Below are 6000 nucleotides of genomic sequence, written 5' to 3' on the forward strand. Positions count from 1 at the left end.
TGCTGATATTGAGGAGGCATTTGAAAACACTATTTTTGATTCACTCTAGAAGATTGCTGATCGTGGGGGCTGAAGCTTGCCTTTGTACCATGACAGCGGTTGGGAGAGGATGCCCGCAGGGTGGGGTGCTCTCACCTCTCTTTTGGTGTTTGGTAGTGGACTCTCTACTAACGGAAATACAAGACTTCATTCAAATCCAAGCTTACGCGGATGATGTTTGTGCACTGGCGTCAGGTTAATCCCTCTAGGAAGACACAGAGAACCCTGAATAAGATTGATGAATGGTGCACTTTGCACGGTCTTGCTGTCAATCCCTGCAAGACAACCCTAGTCTTGTTTACGCGGAAAAGAAAATTCCAGTGCTTAGAGGCGCCAACCTAAATCTTCTCCAAAGAGCAAATTTTTTTCTGCTAACTTTACGGTTGTATTGTTGATTATTCTAAAGCTGTTTAAAAATTCATCAACAAATGGCCAGCCAATATTGGCTTCTTTTATATTTTCTGAGATGAGTTGGACAATCAGAGGCAATAAATTCTTTGACGATAACAGTCTATGCATTGCTGGCGTCCGCAGCTTTCTCACTACATTGCGGTCTTCTCTAAAATAGTTTTTAGTTTCTTAATTTTTAACAGAGACCGTACCGGTTATGCATTTTATAATAAAAAGTAAAAAATTTAAGTTATTTTTTTACTTTTATTATCTTGAGCAAATAATACCGATTATATCTGTGTATCAGGCAAAAATAAAAGTCAAAGTTACAAATCAAGTATTCCAGAGTTGTGTATACTCGAATTTAATAGTTTAAAGCTCCTATCTGGATTTTAATAACTCCCTAATACACAAATACAAATCTAAATATGTATGTACTATGTATAAATACAATACATGAAGGCATCTTTTGTTAACGGCACCAGATCTGCACCGATTATTCGATTTTCAAAACTGAGGTTCTTAAAGGGTTTGGCCTCTAAATGTACAACAAGGTATGAGATTTTTGAAAAGGGCTTCCACCTTTTTTAAAATTATAAAACGTGCACAGCTCGTTATATTAAAAAAATTAGGTGTAAAATGAAATTGCAGGGCCTCTAGATGTGCAAGAAGGTTCATTATTTTGAATAGGGTTGCCACCTGCTTAAAAAATCATAAGACTTACACCTTTCGCGCAATTTAAAAAATGATATAATATGTCATATAAACGGGCTTGGTCTATAGATCTACAAGGAAGAACGTCTTATTTTTTTAAAAGGGTTGCCAGCTGTTAAAAATAATTTTTTTTTGTGCAGAGCACCAGATTTACACCGTTCTCTCGAGTTTCAAAATGTGTCGAGGCAAATTTTAACTTTTATTTTTGCCTTAAAAAAATAAAAAGCAGATATAATCGGTATTATTTGCTCAAAATGATAAAAGTCAGATTTTTGAAAGTCATGGAGGAATCACAATCTACAATGTGAGATGAGTTTAATGCAGAGCTGCTCACTCCATAAGCACTTGTAGCACATTTGTTTTTGTATTGAAGTATAGGCACATATACAAATTTTCACTTTAAATATAAAAAAAAAAATGTATCGCCCTCCCATATGCCCTGACATATGTATAAATACAATTCAAATGAAAGTGCCTGAGTTTCATATGGGAGGGCAAAGCAAACGCCCTCGCATATGAAGCTAACAGGCTAACCTAATATTCGTGGCTTGCGTTTTGGTACGCACGCCGTCGAATTTGTTTTTTTGCGTCACCCGAAATTGGCTTGCGTGCGTTTGCATTTGATTTCATTGAGCGAAACGTCAAATCAAAATGTCACGCAGAACAAAAATTGGAAATTGAGTTAGCTTCATACGCACGCCGTTCAATTTCGGTTGGTCCCATACAAGTTGTATGTGCATGAGAAATTTTTGACAGTAAATTGGCGGCGTGCGTGAATATTAGGTTAGCCTGTAAGGCACTCCAGTAAAATGTACAAATTTATACAAACAATTATAGAATAAAAAAATAATATAAAATATGTCAGCACTGAAAAAAAATTTATATTATAAATGGATTTAACATTCGTATTTACTGAAAGTGAAAACGAAATGTATTGAAAAAAAATACATGGCGTTCATTAAAATGTGGAAGCGCGACATCTTTTTTGAAATTTTGAGTGCGAAGCGTACCTAGTGCATGTTGTGCTTTATAATTATTAAACGAATGACAAAATTTTACTTGCAAAGCCATTTTGTAACTTGCAATCAAAGCTTTTTGGAAATTTTCAAAGGGGATATAGAAAATGATTGATTTCCAATCTGAATCCAATGCAGATGCCTGGGAGCATCACACCGCGTAAAATTGGTTGGGTTTGCAGATATTCTTCCAGCGTCGGATTGCAGAAAAAATAAATTTCGCGACTTTGACGGAAAATGCCAATAAATGTGCGGCAACCTTCGCGCAAAAAATAAAATTATAAATTAATGTTGGAGAAACTCTTATCTGCTGTCCACCCTTGATTTAAGGCGCCCTCCTTAAATTTTATTGCATATTGCTTCAATGGTGCTATCATTTATTAACGCTTTAAAATGGGACTTTTATATGCGAGGAGTATCCCAATGATACGAATGAAAATATAAAATTTGAGCTTGCAATATGTTGTAAATATGTCCAAGGATTCCTCCCACTAAATTTTGGGACTTTTCAGCCACTAGGCAGTGTGACCAGATGATCGCAAAAAGCGAAGCTAAATTCGTTTTTAAAAAAGGTTAGAAAAAGTTGTACGCTATGAAAATTGAAGTCAGAAGGAAGTCAGTATATTCATTCCTTAAAAACATGCATACTTCAATATATCCAAAAAGAAGTTCAGTTTAGGATAAAAATATGCAAAAATTTCAAAATTTTCTACATGAGAGTACAGAAGTAGTACGCCAACAAATCAAATTGTAAAAAACCGTTTTACAGATATGTAAATTCTTAGTATTATTTTTTAAAAACGGTAAATAGTAGTAGTAGTAGTTTTATAAATATTAAAGCTTTTTAGTAAGCTTAGGTACTTAGTTTTATAGTTCTGGTCTGAATTTTGTTATGGATATTTTCAGTAAAAAAGGACGGAAAAAAGTCACTAAGTCAGTAGTGCGATTCCCATTTTTCTTAACGACAAATCGTTAGCTAACGATTCCGACAAGTTTCGTTAACTGCTATTCCCAAGCACACTTTTAGCGAATATTGTCAGCAGCTTTGACAGTTGTCTAACGAAATTTGTCGATAGCCTAGCTACGAATATTTTGTCGTTGAAAAGCCTAACGATAAAATTGGTTTAAGTTTTTATTGAGAAAAATTAGGCGAAATTCATCGGTAAGCAAACTATTATAATAAAAAATTATAAATTCGTTTATAAAAAATGCAACTTTTTAGAAAACGACAATGGCGTTCCAGTTTCTTGGATACGATGCGGAAATGGCCCAACAACGACAAGGAGCAAGGAGTTTTGCAGCAGAACGCGCTCTACTAAGAGAAGTGGACAGCCCCTTTGATTTGGACGAGGGCCAATTTAAAAGGTTATACCGGCTGACCCCCAATCTTGTTTATGAAATCATAGACAAAATTGGCAGTCGTCTTGAAGCATTATCGGCTGAAAAACAGGTAAGAAATCTAAAACTTCTTGATCATCAAACAAAGGCCATCAATTTAAAAAGAAAATTCGTCGATTCCAGGTGCTTGCAGCGCTTCGTTTTTATGCGACCGGCTGCTACCAACGGCCAGTGGGAGAGCAATGGGGACTCTCAATGAGTCAGTCTTCCATTAGTCGTTCAATTCATAGGGTAACTGATGCCATAAATGAAACTATGTTTATGGAAAACGTACGTTACCCGATGACGGTAGTTGAACGACAGGTTGCCCGAAGTATTTTTTCAGCAGCGCGTGAGCCTTTTGATGGCGCTATTGGTGCAATTGATCGCACGCACATAGCAGTTANAAGCCTCTTGGTGGCGCTATTGGTGCAATTGATTGCACGCACATAGCAGTTATCGGGCCAAAAGATCATGAGGAGGCATACATTAATCATCACGGCTATCACTCGATAAACGTTCAAATGGTAAGAAATACATACATACGTATGTAAATAAATATTTGTATTTCTGTATGCTCGTTTTTTCGCTTATTGGATCCCAGCTTTTTAAGACAGTGGTTGTTTTTTTTACAGGTGTGTGATCCGAACCTCAAAATTTTGAGTGTAAATGCGAGATTTCCCGGTGCACGTCATGATGCATATANGCTTTTTAAGACAGTGGTGGTTTTTTTACAGGTGTGTGATCCGAACCTCAAAATTTTGAATGTAAATGCGAGATTTCCCGGTGCACGTCATGATGCATATATATGGAATGCATCCGCTGTTCGGAGAGCAATGAAGCGAGCGTATGATCGGGGAGACCATAGCACATTTTTAATAGGTATTGTTCTTTAGAAAATTGATGAAATTTATTTTGATTAATAATATCTTACAGGAGACTTGGGTTACCCATTAGAGCCATGACTGATGACACCTCTATCAAACCAGAGAGAAGGTTCACCGCAATTTCGATACAATGAGGCTTTATGTAAAGCAAGGAACTGTGTCGAACGGCTATTTGGAGTTTTAAAGGGAACATGGCGATGCCTTTCGAAGCAGCGAGTACTTATGTACGAGCCAGGCTTCGCTGGCAGGATTGTAAACTCCTGCGCAGCTCTGCATAATATGCGACTCAACACAGTTGAAAACAACAGCGATATCAAAGTGAAGATCAAATTGTGGAAGCAGTTTTGAAGAAGATTGGGAAGAATCCATTCACCCATCAGCTCTCGCCAAGAGAATGCAGAGCGCCTTATAGCTGCTAAATTTACTTAGAAAAAAATCAACTAATAAATATTTATCACATACATACAAACATACATATGTGCTTTTTATTATTACATTTTATTTATTACACCACTTAGGCAAAGGTTTTGATAGTTGATCTTGCTAATTGCGGCATTCTAAATTCAATGGATTCTCCCGTTCTATCAGATTGGCTCCAGTTTTCGAGATAACGGTACTTGAAAATTTGCTTAAATTGTTTCTAAATAACACTTAGTGTTTGTGTTATTTTAAAAAAATTTTGCACGTGACTATTTTTTATAGTAATTTAATATTAAAAACAGTCATGAGCAAAGTTTTAGTAAAATAACTTTAAAACTCAGGGAGTTATTTAAAAAAAAAGTTGAAATTTAAGCAAATTTTCAAGTGCCGTTATCTCGAAACTGGAGCCAATCTGATAGAACGGGAGAATCCATTGAATTTAGAATGCCTCAATGAAGTAACTATTAAAACCTTGGCTCAAAAAAAGTTAAAAATTCGAGAACAGTATTATTAACCAGCAGCTTAACAGAACTTGTTAAATCTTCCAAGGCGTTTGCTACGCGCCCAAAGGCCTGGGCTTGTAGAAGCATGGCTTCAACCTGCTGTTTGCTGACTCAGCTTGCACTTTGGCGGCTTCAGCCTGCATCTAAAGTAAAAAGACGAAATATAAGGCAAAAATTAAGATAAGGCAACTTATACTTACCATCATAGCATCTGCCTGCTGCTTTGCTACTTTAGCGAAAATCTCCCGCGTACTTTCCATTACGGACTTTCGCTTCAAAGCGAAGTTCGCCTGGACGTCGAAGCATTTTTGGTTCCTGTCGATTGAGTAGCCTCGACGGGATAGGAGCTGCTTCTGCTATTGAAACCACAGGGTAATCAACCAGCACGGATCGTCTCCGTTCTCAAGAGAAATTTGCAGACTCTATAATTATATACATATATGTATGTATGTATGAACATATCGCACATTTGCTGGAAGTGTCAATCAAAAAAAAAATAAATAAATAAAAAACTCGAGAAAAACAGCTTTAAAGTTTTGAATTTACATATACATATGTACTCCCATAGTAAAAATCAATGCATATTTTGTCTACCGGTAATCGATATAGCCGTGAATTTTTACACAACATAGAAGAAAAGGTAGCGATTATTTC

General features: G+C 36.3%; 1 protein-coding gene across 2 annotated transcripts in view; it reads left to right on the forward strand.

Moving 5' to 3' along the window:
* Positions 1-6000, forward strand: part of bys (Bystin) — a 107653-nt gene that overhangs the window by 91704 nt on the left and 9949 nt on the right. The gene's annotated exons all lie outside the window — the stretch shown is intronic.

This window comes from Rhagoletis zephyria, unplaced genomic scaffold (genome assembly GCF_001687245.7).
Source record: "Rhagoletis zephyria isolate East Lansing unplaced genomic scaffold, Rhagoletis_zephyria_1.1 Rzeph_scaffold_00686, whole genome shotgun sequence".
Taxonomy (NCBI): domain Eukaryota; kingdom Metazoa; phylum Arthropoda; class Insecta; order Diptera; family Tephritidae; genus Rhagoletis; species Rhagoletis zephyria.